At 41.9% G+C, this 15,503-nt stretch overlaps 1 pseudogene across 1 annotated transcript in view; it reads left to right on the forward strand.

Annotated features, from left to right (window-relative positions):
- Positions 1 to 15,077, forward strand: part of LOC310824127 (cytochrome P450 3A27-like) — a 31,853-nt pseudogene extending 16,776 nt beyond the window's left edge. Inside the window, exons 2-4 of the transcript in view lie at positions 11,326 to 11,486; positions 14,441 to 14,660; positions 14,864 to 15,077. The product of the transcript in view is annotated as a cytochrome P450 3A27-like (transcript). The remainder of the gene's footprint in view (positions 1 to 11,325; positions 11,487 to 14,440; positions 14,661 to 14,863) is intronic.
- The last annotated feature ends 426 nt before the right edge of the window (positions 15,078 to 15,503 follow it).

A 15,503-nucleotide genomic window follows, 5' to 3' on the forward strand; every position in this document is an offset into this window, starting at 1 on the left:
TATACAGCTGTGTAAACATCATCAGGTGATCTGGGGACAGGATGGATGGGTGATAAACACAGTTGTAAACAGCCAAGACAAAAGGGCTTTAGAAAACAGCCTAGATCAATTGATCTCTACAGTAGACTGATCGGCGCCAAGCCAAAGGGGGCGTAGCCCCGGGATGACGAAATGTAGTTCTTGAATATTATTGGTGTATGTAAACAGGAAGTAGACGTTTGTTGAATGAAGGTTGTTGACCTATGTGAAGTCTATAAAAAGACAGGTAACGGAAGTGAAAAGTGTGTTCAACTTTGCAAACCTGACCCGGCTTTGTTCTCTGTGAATAAAGTCTCTGAATGAATCAACAGCTCTGGTTAACAGTATGTTATTTCAAAATACCATGATTTAAATTCCACTACATCATTAACGACTGTTTTCCACACGCTTTTTTCATTGCATTGCCAGATAATCAATTGGTCATTGATGCGTCACGAATAACGACAATGCGTCGAAAATTAAAGAAATGTAAACATGAATTATGTCATTACTGTCTAAGCATCACAAAGCTGTATGCGTAAAGGCGTCAGGAAGACATTCTCGAGACTGCACCTGTAGTGTGTTCACTGTATGTCCACAGGAGTGTAAAGAGGATCAGGCTGCCCTGATGATGGAGGCAGCAGGACCGGCAGCTTTCGCAGCCTACACCCCACTCCCACAGAGGACATCAAGACGGGCCAGGCACACGAGAGAGAGGGCCAGAATGGCTAAAGAAAGAAAGGAAGAGAAGGAGGGTTGGAGGAGGGAGATGGAGGAGAGAGTGGAAGAGGTGGAGGGAGCCCAAAACCTTCTGCATAAGGTGAAGGAGCACACCGATGCAGAGAAGGAGAGGCTGAAGGAGGAGAGAGAGAGGGTGGACAAGGACAGAGAAATGGTGGACAAGGACAGAGAAATGGTGGAGAGGAAGAGGAAGATAGTCAACCATCTTAAAGATAATATGGAGAGGAAGAGGAAAGTGTTGGATAGAGACACTGAGAAAGTGAATGAATGCAATGCAATACTCAGTCGCATTCAAAAGACGCAGGAAAATAACAAAAAGGATTTGGAGGAGAGGATTGTCCAGTTGGAAATAAAGGCGAAAGAGGTGGAGGAGGTGGAGAAAGTGACAAAGGAGATGGAGGAGACTTTCCAGAGGGAGATGGAAAAAACAAGAAATGAGATGAAGAGGAGAGAGAAGGAGGTGGAGGAGAGAGAGAGGGTGGTGCAGGAGAGAGAGAAGGAGGTAAAGAAGAGCGAAGAGAGATTAAAGATGAGTGAGAAGGAGACCGAAACAATGGAGGTGATGAAGAGAAGGGTAGAAGAGGTCGACAGAGAGATGGAGAGAATCCTAGAGGAGAAAGAAATGGAGGTGAAACAAGTGAAAGAGAGGATGGAGGTGATGAAATGGGCAGAGGAGGAGAGAGAAAAAGACAGGAATGAGAAGAAGAAAGAAAAGGATATTGAATGGATGAGAAAGGAGTTGGAGGTGATGAAGAGAGTAGAGGAGGTGGAGAGAGAGAAGGAGAAAATCCTGGAGGAGAAAGAATGCGACGTTAAACGTGTGAGAGAAGAGATGGATGTGATGATAAAGAATATGGTGGAAAGGAGGGAGAGGGAAGTGAAAGAGGAGATGAGGATGAAGACAGAGATGGAGAGAGAGAGGGAGAAGATTGAAAAGGAGAAAGAAAAGGTTATTGAATGGATGAGAAAGGAGATGGAGGCGGGTATGAAGAGAGAAGAAGAGATGGAGAGAGAGATGGAGAGAATCCTGGAGGAGAAAGAAAGGGAGGTGAAACAAGTGAAAGAGAGGATGGAGGTGATGAAATGGGCAGAGGAGGAGAGAGAGAGAAACAGGAGTGAGAAGGAGAAAGAAAAGGATTTTGAATGGATGAGAAAGGAGTTGGAGGCGATGAAGAGAGTCGAAGATATGGAGAGAGAGATGGAGAGAATCTTGGAGGAGAAAGAATGTGACGTTAAACACGTGAGAGAAGAGATGGATGTGATAAAGAATATGTTGGAAAGGAGGGAGAGTGAAGTGGAAGAGGAGATGAGAAAGATTACAGAAGATGTCGTGAAGTGGATGAAGACAGAGATGGAGAGGGAGATGGAGAAGATTGAGAAGGAGAAAGAAAACGATATTGAAGGGATGAGAAAGGAGATGGAGGCGGGTATGAAGACAGTAGAAGAGATGGAGAGAATCCTGGAGGAGAAAGAAATGGAGGTGAAACAAGTGAAAAAGAGGATGGAGGTGATGAAATGGGCAGAGGAGGAGAGAGAGAGAGACAGGAGTGAGAAGGAGAAAGAAAAGGATTTTGAATGGATGAGAAAGGAGTTGGAGGCGATGAAGAGAGTAGAGGAGGCCGAGAAAGAGATGGAGAGAATCCTGGAGGAGAAAGAAATGGAGGTGAAACAAGTGAAAGAGAGGATGGAGGTGATGAAATGGGCAGAGGAGGAGAGACAGAGAAACAGGAATGAACAGGAGAAAGAAAAGGATATTGAATGGGTGAAAAAGGAGTTGGAGGCAATGAAGAGAGTAGAAGTGGTCGAGAAAGAGATGGAGAAAATCCTGAAGGAGAAAGAAGATGACGTTAAACGCATGAGAGAAGAGATGGATGGGATGATAAATAATATGGTGGAAAGGAGGGAGAGGGAAGTGAAAGAGTTGATGACAAAGATTACAGAAGATGTCGTGAAGAGGATGAAGACAGAAATGGAGAGAGAGAAGGAGAAGACTGAAAAGAAAAGAGTAATGGCGGCGAACCTGGAGTTTGCCAGAGAGAGCATGGAGAGGGCTTTCCATAAAGGGAAACAAAATACAGGTATGCCCTCCATTATCTGCTTACAGTGCATTCTAAGCATGATCCTTTTGGCTTCTCAAATCACCTCAAAATAATTTAGATTTTATCTATACAAATGATAAGACAATTTTTCTCTTTCAGATATTTCAACACAGAGACAATTCTGGAAATCCACAACTATCCCAAACTTACTACCACAATAACTACCCTGCATACTACCACTATAACTACACTTGCCGTTTCAATTCTCTTTCATTAAAGTCATATTCAAAGGCAAACTGTGTGTCATGTTTGAAATGCTGTATTTTACAAGTTGCATAGCTGTAAACTATGTTGAGTGATGATGAGTTTAGGAAGAAAAGGTATGTAAAAAATGAATACTCCTGCACACACGATTGTTACCTCTGCTTATTTATTGTGTCGACGTTTCGGTTTATGACCTTTATCAAAACATTTTTATCTGTGAGGTCTGTATTCCTAACACCACAAAAAGACAAAGTGGTGGTGTTTGTGTTTTTTACATTTACAAGTTGAGGAAGAAAAAACATGGCACATGTATGCACATGGGTTAGATTAGAAACAATCTGGGTAAACCTTAATTTGAAGAGGTATGCATGAGGTCTGTTATGTTTTTCTCTATATGCCATAATATTGATTACAATGATCAACATATTTGTACCCTGAAAAGAACCCAAACTGAACAAGTTCCCCATTATAAGTACCTGGGCATTTACATAGATGATACACTTTTAAAATACATGTTGAAAAAGTGATCAAGAGTTTGTGAGTTAGACTTGTACTTGTTTTGTAAAGAAATGTCTTGCTTCACCTTTGATAATAGGAGGAAGATTGTCTTGGCAATGCTCCTCCCTGTCCGTGATTATGGTGACACAATTTAAAATCACACGACAGCCTCAATTCTTAAACCACTAGACCCGATTTATCACTCTGCTCTGCAGTTCATTTGTAGGCATGTTTTCTGTACCCACCATTGTCTTTTGTATCAGTCTGTGGGTTGGGATTCTTTGACGTTGAGAAGGGCTTATCATTGGATTTCATCTGTATATGAAGCAGTTCTTTTAAAACTCCCATTTTACCTCACATCATTGCTTTTATGGCGACTTAGTGGCGATCAAACTTGCAGCTTGTTACTATTTAATGTGCTACAAGTGATTACAGAATTGAGAAGAACTTTTTAGCTGCTGTGCTCCTCAGATATGGAATGATCTTCAGGCTAGACTGAGGTTGGAGCACTTGGTCCCTTACACTTGTACCATCATCTGCTTTTTAGTGGACAATATATGCAATAAATACCTTTTTTACACAAACATCTTGAATCAGAATGGGTCAGCCCTAGCCTCTTACACAAACAGGGTCACAGTCAATGGGTACAAAACTGGAGCAAACGTGTGTATACCAAGATACTGTACCTCGACTCCTTTCCATTCCAAAAGAAATGTGTCCCTTTCCCTTCACTCAAATGTTGTGGATGACATGTACATAAAGCTACACACTGGTGCAGGTGTGATGTTATGAGAGCTTTAGCATTTAGCATTTCCTGTGTCCAGGCGTTCTATTCACTTCTAATAGGACAAATGAAGGTACACTTGCCTCATAAGGCTCATTCTTGTTTCATTTGTCCTATTAGCTCCTACTGACCTCACTTTACACAGACACAGAGGAGGAGAGACTCAGACTCATTAGAAGTTTATTACTGGATCAGTTTACAAAACAAAACAAAACTGCATGGAGCGTACAGTACAGCAGCGCTTGGAGTACCAGACATGAACACACACCTCACATGCACACACACATCGGAGCTGTCACAGTGGTATACCTTGGATCACACACAGACACACACACACACACACACACACACACACACACACACACACACACACACACACACACACACACACACACACACACACTCACTCTCTCTCAGGGCTGCATGCGGATAGCTCCATCCAGTTTGATGACCTCTCCATTGATCATGGGGTTCTCAGCCAGTGATGTCACCAGGTGGGAAAACTCTGCAGGGTCTCCCAGGCGCGAGGGGAAGAGCACTTGGCGGGCCAGGAATGAACGCACCTTCTCAGGTTAACCCGCCAGGAGAGGAGTGGAGAACAGAACCTAAGGAGAGGGAGAGAGAGGTTGTCTGATATGGAGAGGAAGGGGGGGGGGAGGAGTGTGTGAAAGAGTGCGTATGTATGTGTGTGTGTTTACTGACTGGGTGCGATGGTGACCACACAGATGTCCATGGGTGCCAGGTCTCGGGCGATGGGTAGAGTCATCCCAACAATACCCCCCTTAGAGGCTGAATACGCAGCCTGACCCACCTACAGAGAGAGAGAGTGAGAGTGAAGGAAGGGGCTGTTGAGACAGTGTTTGTGTGTGTGTGTGTGTGTGTGTGTGTGTGTGTGTGTGTGTGTGTGTGTGTGTGTGTGTGTGTGCGTGCGTGCATGGTGCAATGGAGGTCTTGGCGATCTGTTGGTTCTTGTGTGTGATTGGCTGACGGTACTGCAGCATGTTGACCTCTTCCTCACTGCAGGGTCTACTACAGTTGGAGCAGTCAGAGAGCACAGCCTGGGCCCCTGCAACCAAACATACACCCTGAAATATGGTTTGGACAAAGGATCCCAATGTCAAGATAATATTGCTGTAGGGAAGCTACTCTATGACACAATACCATGTGGAAATGTCAATGATTTTCTAAAGATGAGTGGATAGTGGATAGTGGATAGTGGATAGTGGATAGTGGATAGTGCCTGGTGGGGTCGCAGACTTCAGGCAGATTGTTGACCTAATACGAAACATTAGTACTTTATTTGGACATTATATGATACTTTTGAAGCCCTGAAATAGTGGGAGTATGTTTACAAATGTTTTTTTAAAGTTGAGAATCTCTACTTTGACCCCATAATATTTGTTTGATTTCAAATCCAAGTGTAGAGCTAAAAGAACAGAAAATGCTTCCTCTTTCCAATACTTATGAAGAGCACTGTATTCATGTTAATCAGTTGCTTCATTACTGTAATATGTGATGTGTTTTGAACTAGTATTTTGAAATACTGTTTTTAGGAGCCAATGATATAAAACAAGTGCATACATGTAAAGAACATAACACATTTTTAGAGGAGTTCAAATATGTAAAATTCAGTATTACTCGAAAGAAAATATTTGCCCAAAAATATTTGCCCCATAGTCCTTCTTGAATCAATGGGTCTGCAAACTATTAAAACCCGATAGGGATCAAACAGGCAGCAACTATTAGCAGGATGTTAAGATAAAGGCCGACAATAACATCACTGAGTGTTGCCCTCTGCGCAGGGATCCCCTTTCAATCATTCACTAGCCATGGCTTCAACTTCACCTCTCACATACTCTTTCGCCTGTGTTTCTGAAACACAGGTGTCATGACGGGATAAAATAATCACTTCAGCAGACGTGTCCGGGGTTACTCAGAAGAAGCGATTGAACCTGTAAAGATGGGTTACCTTCCGTACTTCTCCACCGAGACATGAACTCTCCTTGCCTTACTCATCACTCTGATCGTAGTGTAAGAAGTTTTAATAAAAAATATTATTTGTTAGTTAGTTAGTTGTGATAATACATACAAATGATAGTATTGATAATTACAGTTATCTAACAGTTTCAATGATACCTATGACTTGATCGTTTTGCTTTTGTTTCAAGTCAGATTGTTGATTTATATTTGTTCTGACCAGGTATGGATACTGGCCATATGGAATATTAAAAAAACTAGGCATTCCTGGTCCTAAACCCATCCCTTTCCTCGGGACGATAATGGGATATAAGAAGGTTTGTAGAGATTAAGCCCATAAACAACAACATTGTAGACTCATCCATGATGTGTGTTGTTGTGGTGAAAGCCATGGGAGCTGAATATGAATTGTTTTACCCAGAAAAATGGGCAATAAAGCTTTTGAACGAAAACGAAAAGAGAGGAGTGGGAGCCGGTCTGTAGTGGAAAAGGGCCATCATAGACTAAGCCATAATTCAGGTTTATGACAAGCATTTATGAACTGGCTATTTTTTTGTTTAGTTTTTTTGTTCCCAGGGTGGTTTCACCAATTTTGATTCCAGAAATATGGGAATCTGTGGGGGTGAGTCTGCTAAACTGATCCTGGTTATTGTTAACTATGATGGATATATATATCTCTCAGTGTCTACAGTATACACTCTTAAACCAGGCGGACACTGTGCGATTTTCACAAACACAGACGATCCAACCGACGAAATGGTCTCATACACCAAGACAAATGATCTGTCTTGATGCAAGTACACTGCCCAAGCAACAATTTCATGCTTCCACATTAATAATTTGAATCTGTTATTGAGCGATTTAAGTTTTAAGCTTTTAAGTATTCTGTAGTATGGTCCCAAACACAACTTGTGCGTTGCCAATGTTTGACAACATCCTGGATTCTCATTGGTTGAGGCTCCTATATTGCCTCTGAGCACGTCTCAAACTGCATGAATAAAGAGGAGCCACGACACGTCAGAATTCAAATCGGAAGTGATTGTGTCTTCCCTCCATGTCATTGAAAGGGCAAAAATGTAATTAAAAAAATAAAGAAAAAAAGGGTTCTAAAAGGATTCTTTGGTTGAATAACTCTTATGGGTTCCATTTGCAGTGCCCTGCGTAAGTAATGGGACAAGCATTTTTTCTTCTTTTGCATTATGCAAATGTCCAAATTAAGCACTCATGTTTAGTATTTGGTCCCCAATCCTTTGTATGCAAAAGTGCAAAAGTCTGTGACCCATTGACCCAACCAGACGCTGGGTATCTTCTCTGGTAATGCTCTGCCAGACCTATATTGTAGCGATTGTTGTTTGTTTTTTTAGGATGTTTTGTCCTCCTCTTCAGCAAATTAAATGCATGTTCTATAGGATTCTATAGGATTCACTTTTTGGCCCTGAATAATTTCCTAGTTGCTATGGCAGTATGTTTTGGGTCATTGTCCTGCTGTATGGTGAAATGCCGTCCAATGAGTTTGGAGCAATTAACTTGTACTTGGACTGACAAGATGTTTCTGAACACTTCCGAATTCATCCTCATCAAAGGAGACGTGAGCCAGTTCCAGTGGAAGCCATACATGCCCAAGGCATAACACCCCCTCCCCCATATTTCACAGATGATGTGGTATGCTGTGAATATTGGGCAGTTCCTTTTTTTCTCCACACTTTCTCCGGTACATGTTTTTCCAGAACTCTGCAGGCTCTTTTAGGTACTTTTTAGCAAACCGTAACCTGGCCAGCCTGTTTTTGTGGCTGAGTAGTGGTTTGCACCTTGCAGTGTAGCCTCTGTAGTTCTGCTGGTGAAGTCTTCTGCGGATGGTAGTCTCTGACTCATTGACGCCTACCTCCTGGAGAGTGTTCCTAATCTATGGGGCAGTTGTTGTTGTTTTTTTGTTTTTTTATTATGGTGAGCATTCTTTGGTTATCCACTGGAAGTCTTCCTTGCCATTTGCGATTTCTTAGCTCACCAGTGCTTTCTTTCCTTTTAATGAAGTTCCAAACTGTTGATGTTGGTAGGTTTAAGGTTTTAATGTTTCATTTTTTTCTGATATTTCAGCATCATAATGGCTTCCCTGACTTTCAATAACATCTCTTTGGTCCTCATGTTGACAAGACACCAATAGCAGACTGCACAAATTATGTGACGGAACACACCTGACGAACACACCTGTCAAGCCAATTGTCCCATCACTTTTGTGTAGCCTGAAATAGGGGGATTATGCATAAAAGTGTTGTAATTTCTGAATGATAAACCAATATGTACACAAATAACATCAAATAAAAGATGAGAATCTCTACGTTCTCATTTCAACTCCAAAAAGAAGAAAAAATGCTTCACTGTCCCATTACTTTCGCACGGTACTGTATAACCTTCTGTGGAAAAGGGTTCTACATGGAACCCAAAAGGTTTCTTCAAAGGGAGAGTGGAAGAAGAACCCTTTTTGGTTCTAGGTAGCACTTTTTTTCTAAGAGTGCAGGATCTGTGATGGGTCTGTCTGTCTCTATCTACGGTATATTCGCTTGAATGCCACAGCCTATTTGAGTATTGTTGCTGACCATGTGCATCCCTTCATGGCCACAATTGACCCATCTTCTAATGGCTACTTCCAGTATGATAATGTCAGCATGATAATGTCACAAAGCAAAAGTTGTCTTAAACTGGTTTCATGAACATGACAATGAGTTCAGTGTTCTTCAGTGGCCTTCCCAGGATCTGAATCCAATAGAACACCTTTGGGATGTGGTAGAACGGGAGATTCACATCTTGAAAGTGAACCTGAAAAATCTGCAGGAATTGAGTGATGCAATCATGTCATCATGGACCAGAATCTCAAAGGAATGTTTCCAACATCTTGTGGAATCAATGCCACGAAGAATTGAGGCTATCTTTGTTTTTGCTGGTCTGTAGGATCTATGATGGCCGTCAGCCCATCCTGTGTATCATGGACACAGCCATGATCAAAACCATCCTCATCAAGGAATGCAACTCCCTTTTCACTAACAGGAGGGTAATACGCTAAATTGAAGTTGTTGTATGGGGAAAAAAACATAAGGGCTCCTTAAATAGATAATATCATTGTTATTATAGCATTATTAATAGTAGGTTAATCTTGCAGTTTATAATTATTATTATTTTTCTAGAATATCTATCTCAACAGGCCTCTGTATGACGCCGTGTTTATCGCTGAGGATGATGCATGGAGACGGATCCGCAGTGTCCTGTCTCCCTCCTTCACCAGTGGGCGGATCAAAGAGGTACAGTCCCATCTCTCCTCTCCTTCTTTCATTCATTCCTTTATACAACACAAATAAATGAATGACTGACAACTCTGACGCGCGCGCGCGTGTGTGTGTGTGTGTGTGTGTGTGTGTGAGAGTGTGTGTGTGATTTGTAGTATGTGTATAGTGTGTATTCATTGTTGTTTGTTGTTGTGTGAAGCAGCAACTTTAATTAATTAATCCAAGACAAATTTTCATCCGGGACAATAAAGTATATTTGATCTTATCTTCGATAAGTTCAGTGGTCAGATGACAGAGTATAGAATAATAGTTCATCTTTGGAGTCACTTATCTTTTGACTATATACATAATGTATCCTGTATGGATGTATATTCTCAGGCTATATAAACATTAAAATAATTCCTGTTTCAAACATGATATTAATATATGTTTTGCACATATTAATCCACGTATCAATCATGATATTTTTCCATGTATCCTTCCCAACTCAGATGCTCAGGATCATGAAGCAGCACTCTGGTAATTTGGTCAGCAATCTGAAGAAGACGGCTGATAACGATGAGCCCATTGAACTAAAGGAGTGAGTATTTATCTCCGAGACGATAAGGTGAATTTGTAATTTCAGTGAACTCCCCCTTTAATTTTGTGGTTGTGATTCTGGTGGTCAGAGATTGTGTGGTTGTGTTCCAGGTTCTTTGGACCATACAGTATGGATGTGGTCGTCAGTACTTCATTCAGTGTCGACATCGACTCCCTCAACAACCCCTCCGACCCCTTTGTGACCAACATCAAGAAAATGCTCAAGTTTGACATCTTCAGCCCACTGTTCCTCACAGTCGGTACAACTGCCCACATATAGCTTTCAGTCATTTTGTGCTTAATAAATGAAGCTATCGATTTTATTGATTAGACTGACATAAACCACACTGCCAATGGTTTGCGCTCTACTCATTTGACAAACACATGGGCCCTGTCCAGAACCAACCTCTAGTTCCTAAATGCTGGACACTTGGAGATCTGAGTGGATTGGATACAGAAGTGTCTAGGGATAGAGCCTAGGAGTTGTTTCTGGACAGGGCTGTGCATTGAATAGGATTGGAGTCACGTATCATGGTATTTCCTGTTCCTGTTTGTAACCGTGGCATTTCCTGTCCGTCCAGCATTCTTCCCCTTCATGGGTCCTGTTATGGCAAACATGGAGGTATCCCTATTCCCTGCCTCGGTCACAGATTTCTTCTACGCTGTCTTTCAGAAGATCAAGTCCAATCGCGTGGCTAGCACCAGGAAGGTATGTAAATATAACTGATCAAATATACGATCTTCAGCCAGTATTGTGTAATACAATTGTAGAGATTTGGTAGCATCTGGTAGTTCTCATGTGATTTTGATCTGACGTAAGCCTGCTTCCAGAGTCGGGTAGATTTCCTGCAGCTGATGATAGACTCACAGAAAGACAGCAACTAAAAGGGAGAGGAGCAGAGTAAAGGTGCCTGCCTTAAACACACACACACACACACACACACACACACACACACACACACACACACACACATACACACTGTATACTAGCATCTAACACACACACATACAGTACCTGCCTCAAACACCTATACCTACAAACACACCGTGGAAATACTCTACTTCGTCCCTTTCTCACACCTACCACCCCATTTCTCCCACTCTCCCTCTCCTCCCTCTCATTCTCCCCCTCTCTCCATCATCATAGGATTGAGTGACCATGAGATCTTGTCCCAGGCAATGATGTTCATTTTTGCTGGCTATGAGACCACCAGTAGCTCTCTGTCCTTCCTGGCCTACAATCTGGCAACCAACCCTCACATCATGACCAAGCTGCAGGAGGAGATACACACTGTGTTTCCCAACAAGGTAACCCCTCTGCAGACTCCTATATAGTACTATTCATGTGGAACAGGAAATATGATAGTGACAGTGTTTTAGAGGGTACTGATGAGTGTGTAACCCCTGTGCACTGCAGACTTCTACAGATGGTTAGATAGGTGACAGTATTTTGCAGTGTGCTAATGTGTCTGTAGCATCCCTGTGCAGACCTCTGCCCAGTATTATTCATTTGAAACAGGAAGTAGATAGGTGTTGTTGGAATCTTCAGAATAGTTAAAAGGCCAGTACCTGAGGACCTGAGGGATCTACAGGGTATATACCTTAAAAGCATGTCTGACATGCAGTGGTGTGCATGACCATAGAGTGATTTCTAAACTAATACAATTATCTTAAAATAAATTATAAAACTAACAGGTAATCAGTGCAGAGACTTGTGTGATATGTGCTCTCCATCTGACACGTGCTGCTGCATTTTGTATCATTTGCCAAGAGCTTTCTTTGGTCGACCAGACAGGAGAGTGTTACAGTAATCAAGGCTGCTAGTAATACAAGTGAATAAATATTTCATTTACGAACGCTGTTTTGGTTCGGAAAACACGCTTTTTAAAAAGCAGTGTCCTACCTGACATTCGGTTTGCATATAAACATGTTGTTAGTGCCAGGGGTGTTCTAGGGGAGTAGACTGACCTTTCTCTGGTGGCTGCCTCTCCCAATCGTGTGCGCATGCAGAAACACAACAGCTAATGTCCAACACTGCAAGTTCATTTCGGGGGGATATATTATTATTAGGGAGGATGTTGTTGTTTGGACAACTTCAGACAGAATTTCTCCACGATGGCAGATTTCCGACAAACTTACTTACTCTTCTTTAAGTGATACAAATATGTTTTAGTCACATTCTTGATATGGGTTTCAAAATTAAGATCTGAGTCAATGGTGACACCTTGTTTTTTTGCCTGGTGCTTAGTGTTACTGTAAGTAGTGTCTTTAAGTGTGCAGACAGTTTCTCTCTTTCGGCTTTTGCTCGAATGACTAGTACCTCTGTCTTATCTTGGTTGAGCTGTATGAAGTTCTGTGACATCCATATTTCACCAGGAAATCAATCAAACTGAAATTGTTGGGTGATACAGAAATGTACAGCTGGGTGTCATCTTCGTAACTGCAGTAATTAATATTGTGCTTCCTGATGACACTGACGAGGAGTACAGGCCCTAAAATTCAACTTTGAGGAACCCCACAGGTGTGGTCACCAATGGGAAACAAAATGGCCAGTTAGGTTGGTCCTACACCAGTTAAGAACTGGACCAGAGAGGCCAACCCACTTCTCAAGTCTATCAATAAGGATATCATGGTCCACAGTATCAAAAGCTGCACTCAGGTCCAGCAGGACAAGGACAAAGAGCATTTTGGCATCAGCATTAATTAATTAATTCTAAGGTCATTAAGAACCTAGTTAATAACTTAACAACATAGTGCTATCTCAGTGCTATGATCGGCACAAAAGCCAGATTGGAACATGTCAAATGGGAATAAGGAGATTATTTAACAGTTTGAACACCTTTTTTTCAAGAATTATTATTTTTTTGCTTAAAAAGGGAAGGTTGGAGATTGGCCTAAAATTGCTAAGGACTGAAGAGTCTAAGTTACTTTTCTTCAGGAGGGGTTTCACCATGGTAGTTTTAGGTGCAGATGAACAGACCCCCACTTTGCTGAGCATTTCTGTATGACCACTGCAAAAGAGTTCATAGTGCTTCCGTGTGGTGGAAGGTGGGGTAACAAGTCATCAAACACATCTTCAGGTCTTGCCTGAGTGATCCTCCTCACCTAATATTGGTTCTCTTATCTCAGAAGTATGTTGCAAATTCCTCACATTTGTAGGTGGAGAGCAGATCACCAGGTGTCTTGTGGGCGGGATTTATAAGGCTGTCAATCGTTGAAAAGAGCACTGTTTGAGTTGTTATGATTCATTATCAATTTTGAGAAATGATCCCGTCTGTCTTGGCGTTTTTTTATTGCCTTATTAAAAGCAGAAAGATGCTCTCGAAGAATATCAAGGTGGACCTGCAGTTTTTGTCCGCTCAGACTTTCTGCAAATTCTTTTAAATTTGGCCACAGCCTTTTTCAGTTTGACTGGTGCTACAGAGTCGATAGTTGCCCTTAGTTTGGTGTTGAAGCTGGTTGCTAAATCATTATCACAGGAGGAAGCTGTTGATGGTGTACTATTCATATTCATATTCATCATGAAATTCTCATCTGCTCAGCGACATGGCTAGATAAATAATAGAGTGAAAATATATTTTTCCCCACTTCTAATAGACTGACATGCATTCATGTTTAGCCAGGTTTCAGATAAAAACATTACAGTGCAGCTTTCGCTCTGAGATAAGATCAATAAAGGTTTTGCCAGATAGGGACCTAATATTCAAAAGCACCATGGTAATGTTCTCTGGGCTGTTCGGTGCTGCCCGGCCACAGTTAATGGAATGGATACCAAGTTATTCACATTTGAACCACCTGACAGTTTTCTTGTAGTCTGTCGACTGTGATAGGAAATAATAGACTATAGCACATTCAGTATTCCAAGCAGTCAATCCACTAAAAGCAGCCCAGTTTAGTGGCATTTTGACTTCTGATTGATCCTTGTGTACATCTATCATTTACATTGTTCAGTGGAATCTAAATGTATTTTCTTCTAACTATCAAGATAACATTATTTAGCGATTTTTTTGTTTATTCATGTATAACAAAAAAGCAAGACACTATTACACATGTACATTGAAAGTAATGGCGTTCTGTATGCGGGTGTCATGAAATTAGGCTATGCAGATTAGAATAAGTATAGTACTGTGTTCATTTCCCCCCAAAAAAACACAAAAAACTAACAGCTCTTCAGATTTGCGACGAAAAAGAGTTAGTTCTGGGCTACGGCTACGTGAACGACCAATCACTAGTGCTCATGTGAGTGTAATATCCCTGTGCAGGCTCCTATCCAGTACGAGGCTCTGATGCAGATGGACTATCTAGACAGCGTGATCAACGAGTCTCTCAGGTCGTACCCCATCGACTTGAAAGAGTCGCCAAGAAATCTGTTGAGATCTGCGGCATCACCATCCCCAAGGGTATGGTCGTCATGATACCCATCTGGACCTTGCACCGTGACCCCGATGTGTGGGAAGACCCAGAGGAGTTCAAACCAGAGAGGTAATGGGCCACATCTTAACCACAACCACAATATCAATCACAACAGCAACGATAAGAGCAGTGTTCCACAAACAACCATAAAACAAACCTAAATGCGACGACCAAACACAAACAGGTTTCTTCAACCATGTATAACCATCATATTACTGTGATTTAATTGATATGTTCTTTAACCCCTCCTCCTCTGAACTCTCCGTGTGTAGGTTCAGTAAGGAGAACAAGGAGAGCATCGACCCATACACCTACATGCCGTTCGGGTTGGGCCCACGGAACTGTATCGGGATGCGATTCGCTCTGGTATTGATGAAACTGGCGATGGTGGAGATTCTACAGAGGTTCAACTTCACCGTCTGCAAAGAGACAGAGGTGAAACAAAATAATGATACAATGATTGTAAATATAATTTTGTACCTATGACTTTGTTGCGTTTCTATATGTAGCAGAGGTGATTTTGGAATCACACTCGGGTGATGAGGTAGCCCTGCCTGAGACATGTAAACTGAAGTGTCGCCCTCAGACCTTGAGGATGTCCTCTTGGCTTAATAGTAGCGTTTGTGTCTTCCACATGGGAGACCCGGGTTTGAACCCCCATACTACAATTCTGTACTTGCAGAAGCCCTGGGTTAATGGAGAAGTCCGAGCCAAACTTAAGGCACGGACTGCCGCCTACAACTCAGGTGATTTGGAGGAGTACAGCAATTCCAGGTATGCACTCAGGAAAGCTATTAACATTGCTAAGAGACAATACAAGGACAGAATGGAGTCCAACTTTGAGGGCTCCAACTCAAGGCACATGTGGACCGGACTCAGAACAATTACAGACTTTAAAGGGACTACGAGTGT

Source organism: Argentina silus (assembly GCF_951799395.1).
Source record: "Argentina silus genome assembly, chromosome: Y".
Lineage (NCBI taxonomy): Eukaryota > Metazoa > Chordata > Actinopteri > Argentiniformes > Argentinidae > Argentina > Argentina silus.